Source organism: Urocitellus parryii, chromosome 3, assembly GCF_045843805.1.
Source record: "Urocitellus parryii isolate mUroPar1 chromosome 3, mUroPar1.hap1, whole genome shotgun sequence".
Classification (NCBI taxonomy): domain Eukaryota; kingdom Metazoa; phylum Chordata; class Mammalia; order Rodentia; family Sciuridae; genus Urocitellus; species Urocitellus parryii.
The window spans coordinates 7,248,068-7,267,629 of NC_135533.1; the positions used below are offsets into that span (position 1 = coordinate 7,248,068).

The 19,562-nt window shown below is 42.2% G+C and overlaps 1 long non-coding RNA gene across 3 annotated transcripts in view; it reads left to right on the top strand.

Annotated features, from left to right (window-relative positions):
- LOC144253636 (uncharacterized) overlaps positions 1 to 19,562 on the top strand; it is a 36,670-nt gene that overhangs the window by 6,952 nt on the left and 10,156 nt on the right. Inside the window, exons 1-4 of one of the 3 annotated variants that reach the window (XR_013343324.1) lie at positions 2,616 to 2,698; positions 4,825 to 5,075; positions 12,701 to 12,789; positions 17,681 to 17,861. This is a non-coding gene — a long non-coding RNA (uncharacterized LOC144253636). Of the gene's footprint in view, positions 1 to 2,615; positions 2,699 to 4,824; positions 5,076 to 12,155; positions 12,790 to 17,680; positions 17,862 to 19,562 lie in introns of those variants that run through there. The other 2 variants (XR_013343325.1, XR_013343323.1) reach the window with 2 other exon arrangements.

The following is a 19,562-nucleotide window of genomic DNA, read 5'->3' on the forward strand; positions in this document are numbered from 1 at the left end:
CCAATAGATAGATGGATATTTATTTTATGAAATTGACTCAGGACTCATGTGATTATGGAGACTGGCAAGTCCAAAATCTGCAGGGTAGGTTTGCAGGCTGGCCCCCCATGGAAGAGCCAACATTGCAGTTCAAGTCTAAGACCATCAGGATGCTTAGGGAAGTGTAGACCTTGCTTTAAAAAGATCTTCGATGCTAGGACGAGGACCACCCACATTATGGACAGCCAATTTCTTTATTGAGAGTCCACTTTGTTCAGAATGTTTATCTCTTAGCAGACCTTATGGTGCGGTCACACAGATGTTCCCAGACAGCATGGGCACTCCCGTTGGCTTCCTTTGATGGGAATGTCCTTTTTTTTTTTTTTTTTTTGGTACCAGGATTGAACACGGGGGGGGGGGGGGGGGGGGGGGGGTGCTTAACCACTGAGCAACATCCCCAGCCCTTTTTAAAATACTTTATTAGAGACAGGGTCTCACTGAGTTGCTTAGTGCCTCTCACTGAATTGCTGAGGCTGGCTTTGAACTCTTGATCCTCCTGCCTCAGCCTCCCGAACTGCTGGCATTATAGGCATATGCCACCGTGCCCGGTTTGTCCTTCCCTTTTCTTTGGCTGAGGAATATTAATCACTTCCCCGGACTCCTGATTCAGTGTCAGACTCTGAAGTTTTCTCAGCCTCTTTTCTCTACCCTCACAGTGTCTGGAGACCTTTCTTTTCTTTTTTCATAAACATCGGGCAAAAGACCTCTGAAAAACTCCCTCACCCTGAACTTTCCTCATCAATTCCAAATCACAAGAGTGTAAGTTTCGAAGCTACCACTCACATGCCTGTGCTCATGTAATGTGGGTAAAGCGTATCTTAGATTATTTCACGTTTTTATTGGCATAAGTTGGAGAGAATATTCTAGTCATGAATAATGAAGTGTGTTTTCCAGGTCAGAGCATATTCTTGCCAGGAAAAACTTTATAGCTCATCAACACCATTTGTGGAAGTAAATATTTTAAAGAAATATTACGCACAGAGCATCAAGAAATCGCAATGACCTTAGATCTTAGTTTTCATGTTCCATAAAATCAGTTGCCTTTTTTTTTTTTGTACTTGGAATTGAACCCAGATGCTCTTAACCACCGAGCCATATTCCCAGCTGTTTTTAATTTTTTTTAATCTTGAGTCAGGGTCTCACTAAGTTGCTGAGACTGTCTCAGAATTCTATCCTCCTGCCTCAGCCTCCTGAGTTGCTAGGATTACAGGTATGTGCCAATTTATGGGGCGGTCAGTTGCTTTTTTTTTTTTTTTTTTTTTTTTTGGTACCAGGGATTGAACTCAGGGGCACTTAAGCACTGAGCCACATCCCCTGCTCTTTTTTGTATTTTGTTTAGCAACAGGGTCTCACTGAATTGCTTAGCACCTCTGGCTTTGAACTCTCAATCCTCCTGCCTCAGCCTCTGGAGCTGCTGGGATTATAGGTGTGCGTCATCCCACGTGGCTAACTGCTTTTGACTCAAATAGAATAAGGAGACTGAAGGAACCTGCAGCCTGGAGTCCTCAATTAATGGATAAGAACAACCACCACCAAAAAACGTATTATATTATCATTTTGTGGGAAAAATTGCTTATTCCCCAAGTAATTTTTCTGTGGGTGACAAGTGAAGTGACATCTTGAGAATTTACATAATTTCTCTGACCTTTTTTTTAAAAGGATGTGTTTAATTCAGAGTTGGGATCTGGATTAATAACTGGCTAGTTCTTCTGATAGAAGAAATTCTGAAACCAAACTCTCATTGCACCATGAGAGCTACTTACTATTTTTGCTGATAATGTCCCAGAAATGTGGTCACAGTCATCACCCACTGCTCCATCTCAGCAGCAACACGGTCATTAGCAGGCATTGGGCTTCTCTGAGAACACTCTCAGTCTTCAAGTCCCTTCTGCAAACTTAACAGATAAATAAGAGGGAAATAGCCTGGCGAGAACAAGAATTACAAATATTCCCCCTAAATAACTTGGTAGGGAAGCGAGAGATAAGGGATGGGTAGAAAACTGCAACTCAATATCCAGAAGAACAGCTCAACTTTCCTCCCAGTGGCTGGTAATCTTTCCCCTTCTTTTGTCAATTACACTATTATTTTTCCCCTACCCACTATCTCCCAATAGCTAAACTACTACTTTTTTTTTTTTTTTGATAAGTGCTGGGAATATACCCAGGACCCCGTGCATGCTAAACCACTACAGCTCCACGTCTGAATCTTTTCCTAAGATATTAGAACTAGATGAATATCCAGCAATCTTCTCCCTGGTTGTTAAAAGATTGCAGTCTTAATTGCATTTAAATGAGGAAATGCTCCTTGAACTGAGCAGATGGACTTTTACTGTGAAGGTACCAGCAAGACCACTTGGAAGAAACTAGCAATGAAATAAAATTTAATACCAGACACTTATGACACATATGAAATTCTAATGGTCAGAGTAAAGTGATTTTTGTTTTTAATCCCAGTATATCCACGGATTTGAAAAATATTTACTGAGATGTGTTTCTTGAGCAAGTATTTCATGAATCACTTGCTAACTGACCAACTTTTCTGTTTTATTCCCCCCAAAGCCAAAACCTGCAAGGTGGTTGAGGCAGGAAGTAGGGGTGGCTCTTACCTTGCACGGAACTGGATATGATCCACCCCCCACACCCTGAGATTGTGCTGCAGGTAAGCTATTTTCAGGTCTGCTCTCAGTGTGAGAACTGGGGGAAGATGCAAGGAAGAAGCAGGCTACCAAAGGAACAAGACAGACTCAGGCAGGACAGGTTAGCACAGGATGTGAGGCAGCATGGGCTCCTGGCTGGTCCTGCCCCCAGACTCTGCCTCTTGGAGGAGAGGGGCATCTCTCAGGATGGTCTTGCTGAATCCCATTCTTCTGACGCCTGGAGTTCAAGCTGTCAGAGCTGTCCCTCTCGTTGTATTTACCATTTTCTAGCTTGAACTATTTGGAATCAGGGCTATGTCACTACCACACTAGTTACACGGTTTGTCCCCAACCCCGTGGCAGGCTCACTCCCTGCCCTCCCTTCCTGTTCACCTTGAGCTGCCCTGGGTCTTGGAGCATCCCATGTAGATGCCCTGCACTTTGGCTTTTGCTCGCTCGTGTTTGCATGCTCTTTTTCCTCCTGGGTCATTTTATTGCGTTTATTCTTCAAGTCGTATTTAGGTTCTTCCTTCATCAGACTTCCCAGAGTCCCAGGGCTGAAATGGATCTTGTCCTCCTGTGTTCTCCTGAACCACCTGAGCTTCTGGAATCTTGTTTTTCTGAATGCGAGACTCCACACTCCTTGTCTGTCCATCCTCTTTTTCCGCTCTTTCTCAGAGCAAAAGGTTTTAATTGGACAGCATCTGACTCCTCAGTCCTTCCCCTTATATATTGTGCTTTTGCTGTTGAAGCTGAGAACACTTCACCCACTCCTGGGTTCCAGAGAGTTCCTTCTGTGGTTTTCCTAAACATGTTTTAGGATTATGTTTTACTTTTAACTGTGGGATCTATTTTGAGCTCATTTTTGTGTGAAGTGGGAGGTTGAGGGTAAAGCTCATTTGCCCATGGACAGCCAACTGCTCCAGCAACATCTGTTGACAAAACTATCCTTCTTCTGTTGGATTTTCTTTGTAACTTTGTCAAACAAAGTTACAAAGTTGTGAATCAAATTTGTGGGCCACTATATCTGGGTTTTCTCTCCTAGTCTATTGGTCCACATGTTGAGATCCTAGGTATCTTGAGAGCCAGATATATGTCTTTATTTCTACCATGTCTTTGGCACATTACCTTGGAAACAGTAGTTAACTAACTTGGTGCCTAGGGCATTGTAGGTTCTCAATAAATTTTTGTTAAAAATAAAGAGTTAATAAGTGTCTTACAAATGGGAGTTAAATTATTGCTGAATTAGTTCTTAGAGTTTTGAGAAGCAGACTTCAGTGTCTCAGCCCAGTGATAACCTTTCCCTTGGGCTTCTTGACACAGTCACTAGAGTCCCCACATGTCCTGCACACTCTGAAGGCCTCTGCCCATGAAAGAGGGTCTCATGTACAACAGCTGCCCCATCTGCAAGCCCAGCCTGCTCCCACACAGCTTGCACGCCAGGTCTTCCGCCCCAGATAGGACCCAGATTCCCACTGTGTGCCCCACCCCCACACACTGGTTGTTGATCCCACCTCCCAGGGCACCACCTGCACTCTGCATGGTGGCCAGTGCCTGCCCAGCTACTCCAGGCAGCTCTATCAAATAGCAGACTTCTCTGCTCCCTGGTGGACCAAACTGCCCCTTCTGCAAGGAGACTGAACCCATTGCAAGATGGCCCCCTGACTCTAGGGCGCTGAATAGAGTTTCCTCCTGCCTTATAATCACTCTTGGCACAATCAATAATTCCTCACGTTCATCTTCCCTAACTAGCCTGCTATGGGGCTTCAATCTCCTGAGTGGACTCAGACTCAGTCAGCCACTGCCTCCACCTTTTAGGGTCCCTGTGACACCAAGTCTCCCCTCCTCTCCTGTACTCCACAGCACGCCTCTGAGAGCTTCAGCTGACACATTGGAAGGAATTAAGTTGGCTGGGACACTGGGAAGGTCCAGGTCTTTGGAATAACATCCAACTATTTATCTGTTGAGTGATAGCCAACGTGTCTCAGGCCTTGTTAGTCAAGTCACTTTGTCCATTTGAGCCTTCAAAGGAGAATATCATGATGCTCCTACTTCACAGCATTGACGCGCTGGCATGCGGACAAGGCCCATGGAGCGCTTTGTTCAGTGTTGTGTCCAAATACAGAGTGTCATTTTCATTTAACCTCAGGACAAATTATGGAATGGAAGTCTGACTCCTGCTGAGCACCTGTCAGCATTCAGAGCAGTGGAGCATTTCTTCTAAAATGGGACCACAGGGGCTGTGACCTTCATGTGACATTGGGCCCCAGCACATCAATCTACAGTGGTTGCCTCACTGGGTGCAGCGACGTGTGCCTCTGGACGCAGCTTCTTGGGAGACTGAGCCACGTGGAGCACTTGATCCCAGGAGATAAAGGCCAGCCTGGGCAACATAATGAGGTCTGTCTCAAAAATAATAATAACTATTACTATTATTAAAATGGCTGCCTCTCCATAAAAAGACCATAAAAGATACAATCCCAATAAAAGGCAAAATAAAGATTCTCTATTTTAAAAGAAATAAAAGGAAAGTTAAATATAGCAGAAATATTGTAGAAGAAAAACTGCTAGGTTTAATTAAGATTTCTAGCTGCTTAGAAAAATGACGTAGTTAAGGTTACAAGCATGTGAATGAACAGGGTCAGGTTAAGTGTGTTTTTATCCAAAACATTTGGGTATAGACTAATTATTGTAAGAAAGGAATGATGTTAAATCTGATCTCGGCAGTAATTTTTTAGAATCTGGTGATTAAAACAAATGTTAAAGAAGAATGGAGAGAGAAGGAGAAAGATAAGGAAAAGGAGAGGTGGAAGGGAAAAAAGAGGAAGAGAAAGAGGAGGGAGAAAGTTCTGAAAAGATTTAAGAATTTCTATATTTCTGAGACATCTTTAGCCTGACTTTTAAGTTCCCCGAACTTACCATTTACACACATATTCAACAGGCAGTAAGTTTAACATGCTGAGGACATCATAAAAAGAAAACTCCAAATCATAAATATAATATGATATGCAGTACTAGGGATTTTTAAAAAATCATTACATTATGTTTGTTAAAAGTACTTTTAACAGAACTATTTGAAAATGGCACTTTGTTAAGAGGTGATTTTTCTGAACATGTCAGTTTTTCATCCTGACTTGTAACAATGAAAATAAGAATGCAAAGAGTTATTTGCCTACTTTATAAAAGTAAGCAAGGATATGAGAGCTGCCAAAGTCAGCTGCCATCCTTTAAAAACATTATCTGCATAGGTAAAATTGTATATTTAATGTGCTTCATGTCACTTCAGTGCACCCAGTGAGACCTCAGCCTCTGAATTGTTATAGTCTTGGGGTTAATATTGTTTATAATGGCTTTAATATATGCACAATTTTTTATGCTCCTCCTTTTAAGAAATGGAACCAAATTCCTCTTCCCTTGAGTATGTCCTGGACTTAGGACTTGCTTCTAATAAATAGAATGAAGTGGAAATGATGATGCGAGTCTCAGGAAACTTGGTCCTTGAAGGTAGCATGGATTCTTCCTTGCTTTACTCCTCCTTAGATTGGTTCCATTGTGGAAAGTCAGCCACCATATTGTGAGATCTCCATGTGCAGGAAAACCGAGGCCTACAGCCAATAGCCAGGTGAGGGAGGAGCTGGGAATGGATCTTCCAGCCTAGTCTAGCCTTCCGATGACCATAGCCTTTGCTGGCCTCATGATGTGGGGGAGACTCTGAGCCAGAATCACTCAGCTCAGGCAGCCCCAAATTCCTGAGCCACAGAAAATGTGAGACTATAAATGTTTGTTGTTTAAAGCCACCAAAATTTGTGGTAATTTGTTACACAGCAATAGATAACTAATACATTCTTAATACACTCTTAGAAATAACATATCTCCTTTCTCTATTTACCAGGAAAAGATCATATGAGCTAAAGTAGCTTTTCAGTCATATACTACTTGAATATCTCACCGTAGAACTCCTCTGCCTTCCAACCTCAGCCTGGGCCAGTGGGAGCACTTGAGGCCAGCTCAAGATGCAAGAGTAGTTGCTAGCTACATCAGGAGGCCAGCAGGGGCTGTGGTCATCAGAAGGCTAGATGGGGGCTGGGGATGTGGCTCAAGCGGTAGCTCTCTTGCCTGGCATGCGTGCGGCCCAGGTTCGATCCTCAGCACCACATACAAACAAGAATGTTGTGTCCGCCTAGAACTAGAAAATAAATATTGAAAATTCTCTCTCTCTCTCTCTCTCTCTCTCTCTCTCTCTCTCCCCCCCCCCTCTCTCTTTAAAAAAGAAAAAAAAAAAAAAAAGAAGGCTAGACGGGCTGGAAGTCCATTCCCAGCTCCTCCCTCACCAGGCTATTGGCTATAGGCCTCGGTTTTCCTGCACATGGAGATCTCACAACATGGTGGCTGATTTTCCACAAAGGAAGCAATCTAAGGAGGAGTGAGCAAGGAAGAATGCATGCTACTTTCAAGGACCCAGTTTCCCGAGGCTCTCTGCCCATGCTCCTAGGCTCCTGACACTACCTCACCCAGCCTCTGTTTCCAGCATCACATTTCCTTCTTTGACTCTGAAGGAATCTGCCTCCCTCTCAAGAGGACTTTATAATGCATTGGACCACCCAGATAATCCAGGACCACCTCCTCCAGAGTAAAGATCCTTAGTTTAATCACATTTGAAAGCCCCTTCTGTCACACACGGTAACATATTCCCAGGTTCTAGGGGTTAGGCCATGGACATCTTTGGGTGTCTGTTATTCTGCCTACCATACCCACTTTTAATGACAGCCCTAAAGGCAGATCAGGAGGCTCTCTGATCTCACCCACCTGCAGAGCAGCACCCTTTTCTCCTCTTTGCCTCTCTGTGCCCAAGTACCTGACAGGAACAACTTAGAGGAGGAAAGGTTTGTTTTGGCTCACAGTTTCAGAGTTCTGTCCTTGGTCAGCTGGCTTTAGGGCAGAAACATCATGGCGGAAGGGTATGGGGGAAGAAAGCTGCTTAGTGCAGGGTAGCAGGGAAGCAGAGAGAGAGAGGGAGGGGGGAGGGAATGAGAGAGAGAGGAAGGGACCAGGGACAAGAGAAACTAAGATCCTACTTCCTCCAACTACAGGGCACCTTCCAGTAGTCCCTGCAGCTATCAACACAAAATAAGATAACATAACCCAGGATAAGAGCACGACATTACACAACAAGACCCACAAATGTAATCATGTTTCAATCATCACCCAGGAAACAGTCCAGACATCTTTCTGCAGCTTTTGGCAATTTCCCCTACTTCTTTCTCTCAGTGTATCCCTTGGTCTTCTCAACACCATTCTTTCCTAAATCTCTATGTCCTCCATTTACGGCTCAAAATTACTGTTTTCCAGGTTTGTCTCCTCAGTGATGGCCTAGTGGCTTAGCACTCTCCCTGGGAGGCTTTTGACCTACCTGTGTGCAATAACTCCCAGCCCAGTTCTCCTCCTGGGCCAGGCTTCCCACTTCCCGTCCCACATTCCTCTGTGTCTTCTTGGCTCCTCCACCCAGATGGCTGGTGAGCGCCCCAAGCTATCTTACTTTGCTTTCCTCACAGAAGAGCTGTGACTGACACTTCTCTGGTTCTTTGTAGCCTCACTTGCCTCTTCCTAGCTTTTAAATGCTGGCCTTTCTCAAAAAGCCGGGTCTTGGTTTTTCCTCTTCTCACTTGATATTCTATCAATTACCACCTCAACGTACACGTCTTGTCTTGCACATTTATATCTTTAAACAGAAGACTTCTTTGAAGCTCTGGACCAATACACCAAACAACTTCCTTGATCACTCTTAGGTATTTCGAAGACAGCGACACTCAGCAGAGTCCCAAAGTGGATCTGATGTCCCCCCAGCCCTGTTCTTCAGGATTCGTCATTTCAGCCCCTGGCTTTGCCATTCAGACCATTGCATGACAATTTTCTTCCTTCCCCTTCATAGTTCACCTCATGGAGTTTACTTCTTTTTTTATTGATTTTTTTTTAAATAAATGACAGTGAAATACATTACAATTTTTATTACACATATACAGCACAATTTTTCATATCTCTGTTTATATATAAAGTAGTTCACACCAATTCATGTCTTCATACATGTACTTTGGATAATAATGTCCATCACATTCCACCATTCTTGCTAATCCCCTGCCCCCTCCCTTCTCCCACCCCTCTGTCCTATCTAGAGTTCCTCTATTCCCCCCATGCTCCCCCTAGCTACCCCACTGTGAGTCAGCCTCCTTATATCAAAGAAAACATTCGGCATTTATTTTTTGGGATTGGCTAACTTCACTTAGCATTATCTTCTTCCGCGCCATCCATTTACCTGTAAATGCCATGATTTTATTCTCTTTTATTGCTGAGTAAAATTCCATTGTGTGTATATGCCACATTTTTTTTAATCCATTCCTTCACTGAAGGGCATCTAGGTTGGCTCCACAGTTTAGCTATTGTGAATTGTGCTGCTATAAAACATTGATGTGGCTGTGTCCCTATAGTATGCTGTTTTTAAGTCCTTTGGGTATAGTCCGAGGAGAGGGATAGCTGGGTCAAATGGTGGTTCCATTCCCAGATTTCCAAGGAATCTCCATACTGCTTTCCATATGGGCTACATCAATTTGCAATCCCACCAGCAATGTATGAGTGTGCCTTTCCCCCCACATCCTTGCCAACACTTATTGTTGTTTCATGGAGTTTACTTCTGAGTGTTGTTTACTTAAAGATCAGCTTTATGGAGTCTGATTTAGGTCCTGTAAAATTTAACAATTTTTCACCCACATTATTTATTTAGTGAATGTTATAACACCAACCTAAAAAAACAACCAAAAAAGCAAACTGAGGGGTATGGGAGGAGAGGAATGATGGTGATGGGGTCACCAGGGTAACTGCTTTATAATTCATTAAGATCTACCTCAGAAACATCTACCTCTGTTTAGTGTATTTTCCTATGATGTTTTGCAAACTTCTAATTACCTGTTTTTATTTGCTGCTCTGAGAGATTGTGTTTAGAATTAAAGTTAAATTTAGACATAATTTAAAGTGTGACTGGAGAAGCCCACAGGCACACATGTACGCAATTTAACATGGAATGAGACAGCAGGTACCCTAGTACACCACGTATTTAGGGGCCATAATCCCATCTGCTGAAGGCAGCTGGCACAAGGAGACTGAGAAATGAAAACCAAAGGGAGAGGGCTTCAGGTATGGTCTCATCCCCTGTAAACTGGGAAAGTAGTCAGAATCTATTTTAGCAAGGGGTAGGGGCGTGTCGAGGGCACAGCTGTAGAATAAAGGCTGAGTAAGACACTATAATTATAGCATTTGAGACTCTACTACTTTTCTAATGTGTGATAGGAATAATTAAGATGATTAAGTGGTAATTGTTTCAATTTTGTTGCCAGAAAGATGACTTTGCCTCCAAAGGTAAGTTAAGTGGTTGTCAACTGTTTGGGTTCTGATCCCCACAGTGGGCTTGGAAGCTGCATTTGGAATCAAGTTCCCACCTTAGACTCTGTGTTAAGAAACTGGTGACCTTTCATCCAGTGGCCAGCATGAGATGTTAGCTCAGTCAGGCTATCTAATCTGAAGCTGCCTTTCTGGAATTCTGTGAATTTGTCCAGTTTGGCTAGTTTTCTTCCAGGACAGCGAGCTCAAAGAACTGACAAAGAAAGAACTGTTGCTATAAATTCTTACTTACAGTGAAGTCTCATACGTTGGCTTTGATGAACACAAACTGCAAATGGATTTGGATAAGGCTTAACTTGCATTTTACCATGGCACCATTTAAAAAAAAATTGAAATGTAACTTTGCATTATTGGTAAGATTTCAAAGCAAGTAAATACTTTTAAAGCACCCTCAAGGATGTAGATGCAGTATTTAAATGTAATTTACTCTCCTGTTTACCAAATCACTCTTGTTCTTTCATAAACTAAGTTATTTTGGTAGCTAGTAAGGTATTACTCAATGTTGAATCTTCATGTCATTTTTTAAAATTGAGGCCACTCTATGCACTTAATACTATGTTCAGTATTATTGGAGATAAAAACAGATATTCAGGAGCCAATAACCTGCTTAGAAGGATAAAAGTTTCACTCACCAATATCTTTATAACAAAATGAGCACGTGTATGTTAGTGTCAACTGTATCATGATGAAGTACTGCAGAGGTTCAGGAGGCAGGGGTCAGTGAATGCTGAGACAAAGAAGACGCTCAGCATGTGGACTGAAGTGCAACTTCCCTTCTCCAAAAGTGACAATTCAGACTTTCATGAGTTTACAGAGGATTTTTCTGCATTTAATTTTGATTATTGACATGAACTGGTGTGGAGGATGTAAGTAGGGAGAGCAAGAGAGAAGCACACTGGTGAGGTTGTGGAACAGCCCCTGGTGCTGTGCTGTCCCCAACCAGCAGCCCTCAGGGCTGAGGCTGCAGAAGTACTCGGCGCTCGTACTCGGCCTTGGTAGGAGGAGGGGCAAACTCACCCAGCATCTTTGACTCTCCCTAATTCTTGATGATTTTCTCCTGAAATCTATTTCTGGCAAGAATAGAAATTTTCTTTTGCATATCCTCAAGCTACAATATAACTGGTTTGGAACTTTCATTAAAATCTCACCTCTTGATTATAAGAGATGTCTATTTGGGCTGGGGATGTGGCTCAAGCGGTAGCGCGCTCGTCTGGCATGTGTGCGGCCCGGGTTCGATCCTCAGCACCACATACCAACAAAGATGTTGTGTCCGCCGAGAAGTAAAAAATAAATATTAAAAAATTCTCTCTCTCAAAAAAAAAAAAAAAAAAGAGATGTCTATTATTTGACCTGCTCAGCATCTGTTCCCCATTTTTCTGATAACAGAAACCTTCTTTGGAGCATTTGCTGATGCTAACGATAGTGCTGGCTCATCCTAGCTCATGAAAGTCAATTGTTAAGATTCGGAGAACTTGGCCAGCCTGTTGTTATACAGTCATTATTTAACATTAACTTTTATAAATTTATAGTTAAATAAGTTATATTGAAATAAAGACTACGGCTGGGCATGGTGATCCCAGTGACTTGGGAGGCTGAGGCAGAAGAATTGAAAGTTTGAGGCTAGCTTCAGCTACTAAACAAGGCCCTAAGCAACTTAGTAATACCCTGTCTTTGGAGAAAGGAAAAAAAAAAAAAAAAGATTGGGGATGTAGCTAATTGGTAAAGTGCCTCTGGGATCAATTCCCAGTACCCTCCCCCTAAAAAAAATCAGTTTAGAGTTCTTACTAAGTACTTAGTTATAATAAGAGAATAAAAGTTTGATAATGGCTGGATGCTCTGGGTGGTAGTAATCTAAGACATTTTCCCAGCAGAACCAAATGCATGTCTTCACAAATCTATTGAATTAGTAGGTCTATCTGATTGCCTTGGATGGTGCCATCTTTTTTTTTTTTTTTTTTAAAGAGAGAGTGAGAGAGAGGGGGGGACAGAGAGAGAGAGAGAGAATTTTAATATTTATTTATTTTTTCTTAGTTCTCGGCGGACACAACATCTTCGTTTGTATGTGGTGCTGAGGATCGAACCCAGGCCGCACGCACGCTAGGCGAGCGAGCTACCGCTTGAGCCACATCCCCAGCCCGGATGGTGCCATCTTTGATTAGATTTGTTTGTTGCCAACCAAGTGTTGACTGTGGCCATCCTGAGCCTCTCCACATGCTCTGAGTCCTCCTTCCCTTGGGGTGAAATTCACTGAACAAACCTGCTGAGCTCGGTGTTGCATTCCTTAAGACTGACAGGTCTTGAAGCCATCTGAATTTGTCCAGAACACAAAAAAGCCTTGAACTGTGTCAAAGGTTCATTGTCTAACCCAGACTTCTCCATGACTCTGGACAAAAGACCTCACTTCTCTGAGACTGAGCTTTCTAGAGAGACAGGAGGTGAGACTAAACAATCAAGGATGTCTTTGGCACATTAGACTCCTGATTCTTCAAATATTTTTTCATCAAATACAAACAAAATAGGTGGATAATTCGCCACCTATCTAGAAAGGTTCAGATTTTCCATCTTTTCAATTCCAGAGAAAACAGCAAGCCAAGAGTGACAACAGGATTAAATGACAAACGACTTTGCCCTGGAAGAAGATGGAGGAAAATGGGCCCCTGCGGAGGTTTGCTTCGGGGAGGGAGATGGTTGGGTTCATGCTTCAGCTTCTGGCTCTGCATGCTAGCCTGGGATCACAGGTGCTAATTAAATTAATAAAAAGGCATTTTGTTAAAACATGTGCCCCATACCTGCTGTGTCACCAGGCACAGGTTTCTCCCCTGTTGTGACGGAACAGCTTTGCCACTTAAGGATGAAGGCAAAAGGAAAATAACAGCCAGAAGGAAAAGATGAATTGTAGCCAATACATCCCGATTTCCCTCCATTCATTTGCGGTGACACATTAGGAAAGCACACATTCTGGATTTGACATTCTCAATTACTTAGGGCATGACAACTTTGTTTAATAGTTATTATAATTACAAGAAATAGCATCCTGTCCTCATTCAGTTAAGGACCCGGATGATGAACTGAGAAGTTACAGCTTATAAAACCAAAGCTTCAGAGCATTCCCATGTCTCTGTTGAATGGTCTGGGGTCACTTATGTGAAATTATTTTAAATAGCTGTTGTAACATCTCTTTTTTTTATTTGAATGCTGATAGAAAACTGGTTTTTGTTTGAGGAAGAGAAGTAAAACTTTCTTTTTAGCTTAGCTCAATTTTACATTAAAAGAAGATGTACTCCCACATATGAAGATTATATTTAATTGTAAGAGTCTTAAAATCCACAGTAAGGGTCGGATAGGGTGGCACATGCCTAGCCTTTTGGGAGGCTGAGGCAGGAGGACAGAAAATTCAAAGCCACTCTCAGCAACTTAGTGAGGCCCTCAGCAATTTAGTAGATGCTGTCTCAGAAAAAAAAAGGAATGGTGTGAAAAATGAAAAAAAAAAAAAAAGAAAAAAAAAAAAGGAATGGTGTGTGCTGGAATGTGGGTCCGTGGGTAACCACCACTGGGTGCAATCCCTGGTTTAAAAAAAAAGAAATCCAAAGTAAGGATTTGTCTCTGCCTCTTATCTAGAAACTGACAGAATGTCCAGGCTAGTACAAAACTCTGTGTGTTAGGATCAGGCTCTTCCTGCCCTATCAGTCTACCACTTGTGCCCTTTGTTCTTGAGATCATCTCATGGTTTCAGATGAAGCTGTACATAGTTTTCACTTACATCTTTTTTGGGGGGATGGTGGACTGGGGGATTGCATCCAGGAATGCTCTACCACTGAGCTACATTCCCTGCCCTTTTTATTTTTTATTTTGAGACAGGGTCTCACTAAGTTGCTGAGACTGGCCTCTAACTTGTGATCCTTTTGCCTCAGCCTCCCAGGTAACTAGGACTACAAACTGGCACCACCACACCCAGCTTCATTTGCATCTTTAGGCACATGAGGCTTAGGGGAAGTTGGAAAATTAAGTCTCTCTTCTAGATACTTATTTTTATTTTATTTTTTTTTAAGAGAGAGAGAATTTTTTAATATTTATTTTTTAGTTTTCGGCAGACACAACATCTTTGTATGTGGTGCTGAGGATCGAACCTGGGCCGCACGCATGCCAGGTGAGCACGCTACCACTTGAGCCACATCCCCAGCCCTCTTCTAGATACTTAAAGTTCTGTGTTCTACTATTATAGAACAAACATTGGCAAACTTTTTCTATAAATAGCCATCTGGATAATACTTAAGACTTTTGTGAACCACATGCCTTCTGTCTCAACTATCTCTGTGTGATTGTGGTGGAAAAGCAGCCATGGACAATAAAGAGATGAGTGTCTGTGGCTGTGTTCCAATAAAACTTTATCTATACAGACAGGTGGCAGGGGCTGGGGTTGTGGCTCAGTGGTAGAGCGCTTGCCTAGTAGCACTTGTGAGGTACTGGGTTTAATCCTGAGCACCACATAATAAATAAATAAATAAATAAAGTAAGTTATAAAAAATAATAAAATTTGTCCTTTAAAAAAAAGTGGGGGTGGGGCAGGAGTTGTGGCTCAGTGGTAGAGCACTTGCCTGGCATGTGTGAGGCCCTGGGTTGGATCCTCAGCACCACATATAAATAAATAAAATAAAAGTAAATACAACTAAAAAAAAAAAAGTGGCAGTAAAATGTGTGGCAGTCTCAGGTTCAGTTAAAAAACAACAAACAAACAAACAAACAAAAAACCAGGTGGCAGGCAGGATCTGGCCTCAGGCTGATCTTTAGAGAGTGGGTAGGTAAAATACTTCCTTTCTCCATGCATCCATTGATTGGCCTGTGAGTTGATTCCATATCTTAGCTATTGTGCATAGTACAGCAGTAGACACTGTACTTCATTATAATCAAGTATTTAAAAAATGTTTAAGGAAATGCAAATGTTAACTGTAAGGTCCTTGCTTAGCATCTGGACCACCATCTTAAGTGACAACTGCCATTTTAAGGAAAAAGTTTTGTTTTCCTGTCAAAGGGCCTGAGAAAGGCTCACCACTCCCTCATTCCAACCCCACCCCCAACAGCTGCATTAGGACCCGCCTGGCTCTGACTCCTGAGCCTGCCCTATAAAAGTCCCAGAAGCCAAGCCTGTTTGGCCTCTCTCTGCTGTAGAGAGATGGCCTTTATTTGTCACCTCTGACAAACTCTCAGGTATCTCCGCCTGGTCTCCATCTTTTATTTCTTGCTTACCCATTTCTCGTTCCTTGCTTTCCCTTTGGTAACTACATTGATCTGATCATTGTGCACTGTATATATGTATTAGATTATCAAACTGTAACTCATACATTTGTGCCATTAAAATGATAATAAAATGAAAAAATAGGAAATGGGTAAAATAAATACCAGGGACAAGTAGTCACTTCTGCTACAACAGATAATAACACATTAGTAATATTAGCCCCCTTCATTAATAGTTAATGGCAGGTAAAAATGCCAGTAATTAAAAGATACCAACGAAGCATGTAGGCAGAGAACAAATTTGTTTAAGGCTCTCTCTCTCTCTTTTTCCCTATTCATGCTTCAGCTTCTGTGGTTCTAGGGATTTAACACAGGGGCGTCTACCACTGAGGCACATCACCCACCCTTTTTTGTAGTTGAATCAAGGCCTCACCAAGCTTCCCTGGCCTTGAACTTGTGACTCTCTTGCCTCAGCCCCCTGTACTTTGGATTATAGGTGTGCACTGCCATCCCTAAGGCTCTTTCAAAGTCTGGTTAATGAATATCTTTCTTTTTAAAAATTTTTTTAGGTGTTGGTGGACCTTTATTTTATTCATTTATTTATATGTGGTGCTGCGAATTGAAACCAGTGCCTCACACGTGCTAGGCAACTGCTCTACCACTGAGCTACAGCCTCAGCCCCTGATGAATTTCAGTTATGCCCTTTGTTCCTCATGCTGACTTTTGTTTTGCTTAAGCATAAAACTCCTGCCTTTTTTTTTCTTTAAAAAAATTTTTTTAGGTGTAGTTGGACACAATGCCTTTATTTTATTTATTTATTTTTATGTGGTGCTGAGGATGGAACACAGGGCCTCACACGTGGAGTGCTCTACCGCTGAGCCACAGCTCCAGCCCCTGCCTTTTTTTTCTGACCTTGGTAAGAGAATGGGTTTTCTGAACCCCACCCCCCACCCCCGGGGAGATCCAAGGTTCTGTGAGATAAGCACTCCAGCCTTCCGAAGAGAACGTTCCCTGCTGAGACAGCCGCGGTTTTCCTGCTCTGGTGGGCAGAGTGGGATGGGCTGTGATCTTTTGTGGAAGTTTCTTTAGCGGTAAGACCTCCTCTTTCACCTCTGGGGACAGGGGTGAAGAGCAGCAGGGTTCCACATGGGAGCTCCCTGTGAGCAAAATAAATCCTAGAGGAGCTCAATAAAAATTCACTGTGGGGATTTTACTTTTCACTAATCTTATGTATCTTTCCCCCCTGAGTGCAAAGTAACACACGGTTTAACAAGTCAAAAGTAAATATACAGATACAGGATGGAGTCTTCTCTAATCCCCCTCTCACCGTCTCTCCTAGACTCTTTCCCCAGATCTGTTCTAACCTTCAGAGTCAGGAAAGAGGTGTTGTTGTAGTTGTTCCTGTTGCTTCCAGATCTCTTCAATGGGGTAAGCTGTTCTGCAAACTGCCCTCCTCCTTCCTTTGCCTCCACTTAAGATCCAGTTAGTAGAAGAAATGTCAACCTGTGAGATCTTCCCTTTCCATCCTACAGACTGTCCTTAAACCTAAGCTTCTCATTTTGTATTCACTAGAAAAGATACTTAGCTTTAATAACTGGTCAAACATTTTTACTACATGGAGCAGGTACTGGAATGCCAGCAGACCTATCTTTCCACATCTTAGAAAATTAGAATCCAATGGTGGAGCTAAAAGTAGCTTAAAGATGACTTAGTTCATGGGGGGGGGGGAGGGGGATATAGCTCAGTTGGTAGAGTGTTTACCTTGCATGCACAAGGCCATGGGTTCAATCCCTAGCACCACCAAAAAAATAAAATAGTTCAGCTGGGTGCGGTGGTGCAAGACTATAATCCCAGTGATTAAGGAGCCTGAGGCAACAGGATTCAAAGTTCAAGGCCAACCTTGAACTTTGAACTCAGCAACTGAGATCCATCTCAAATATATATATTGGAGGGGCTGGGGATGTGGCTCAAGTGGTAGCGTGCTCTCCTGGCATGCGTGCGGCCCGGGTTTGATCCTCAGCACCACATACCAACAAAGATGTTGTGTCCGCTGAGAACTAAAAAATAAATATTAAAAAAAAATCCTCTCTCTCTCCTCTCTCACTCTCTCTTTGAAAAAAAATATATATATATATATATTGGAGACATGGCTCAGTGGTAAAAGGTCTCTGGGTTCAGTCCCCAGTACCAAATAAATAAATAAAGATGCTGTTCAAATTACTCAGTGGATGGAGAGGAAGTAAAGTTCAGAGAAGGCATATGATGTGTGCACAGCTAGCCAATAATGAATACATTTGGTGGAAACTCGCATCTCTCATTCCCAGTGACACGGGAGGAGAGGAGCCTTTGGGAACAGAAAGGCCGATACTGACCTTCAGACCTGGGGAAGGAGAGGAAGAGTGGGAGGTAACCTGGCTTCTCCTGGAAAGGTCATCTGTCTGCTGGGCTGTGACTGCAGAGACCTGCCTGGACAAGTGGGCCTGGGACAAGTGGGAAGTGTGTGAGGTAAGGCGCTGGCCCTTAGCAGGTAACTTCCTGGGGCATCCCTAGGATTTTAGGGTGGCGTCAAGGAACTATCCTCAGATCTGCAAAGCATTTGCTCTACTTTGGTTTCCCTGTGACAGTTTTGGGAAGAAACTCTTTCATGAGTCCAGACAAAAAGTTTACCAACAAATTCTCCCAAAAGTCAGGGATTACAAAGAAATAAAAACTCACATTCATGCACTTGGTGATGTAGTTTTTCAGGAACATAAACAGTGTGCACAGTGTGATTTACTAGTTAATTTCCGGGGTCATCTCCATGAATGAGTAAAATTTTCATAAATGCTTATGAACATATGGGTGCATATATATATTCACATGTGTATAAAGTACATATATAGTTATATATACATCATACATATAAATAACATGAATACTATATTAATAATATATATTTATATTAATATAATTCAATATAAATATAAACTATGGGTGTATACTCAACATGTGTTCATATGTACCTATGGAAATTTTACCCATTTCTGGAGATGACCCTAGAAATTAATTAATAAACATGTTAGAAATTACTAAGTGTTTATGTATTTTTACATATGTATACACATGTATTTCCATTTACCAAGTATTTATATATGCACACCTACACACATCTGCATGCATGACTCGATTATGTATACCTATGTGCAAAGCCTTCTTTCTCCACTTATGATCCTATTGCAAGATCCCTCTCCTTCCTCAGATGTCTAGCCATGTATATTGTATACTTTTTCTTCTCTTTCCTTTGCCCTCAAGAACTGTCGGGAGAAAGAGAAACGGTAGGATGCGGGGAGAAGAGAGAACATGTTGGGTGATCAAAAGATGCCCAAACATTAATACAGAAGAATAAGAGCTTAATCATAATCGGTACTGACACACGCTCTTCTGGAATCTCATCTTTTAGCCTAAGGGAGGAAATTTTAAAAGAACACATTTTAAAATGAAAGAAATTCTTTTCTTACTTTCTAAAACCAACAATATTACCTTGTATTGCAAGTCATTACTGTGAAAACATTAGGGGAAAGACCATTTGAAGTTCGATTTGACTATTTTACTAACTATTCTCTTGGTTGGCACAGATAATTTTAAGTAGAGAGGGTTGTCACCTGTGATTAGGGTCATTGCTTCATGTCCAAGTAGGCCACAGTCTTGTCTGCTCCAGATCTCTCCGTGGAAAGAAGTGAGACTTCTTTTCTGTGAAGTTCTCTGGAACCTATCGGGGAGGAAGGTGTGCACTAGAGAAGGGATGGGGCGTGGAGAAGTCACTGGAGAAGATTGTGCGAGGCTTCTCAAGGGAGAGCCACCAAACAAGAGCAGACTCTATTATTTTAAGATTTTTCGGGTGTTCGGTGTCTAGAATGAACTATAGTAACTTCCATTACCTGAAAAATTGACATCTGTGTTGAAATTTTATCCTTTAATTCATTCAGCAAATATTTATTGAGTGCTTCTTAGATGAAAGGTTCTTGGGATAAAGTGGGGAATCAAATGCAGTTCCTGCTCCCAAAGACCTCATGGCAGTCAGCCATTAAAAAAAAAATTCTGAAAGACAGCAGAGCACATCATGTGCAGGAGAAGCAGACAGGTATGTGTTGATGGGCCCAGTGGGGAGGTCCATGATGGGGAAGGGAGGAAGCTCAGAGTCCCATCTTCTAGAGCCAGTGATAGTAA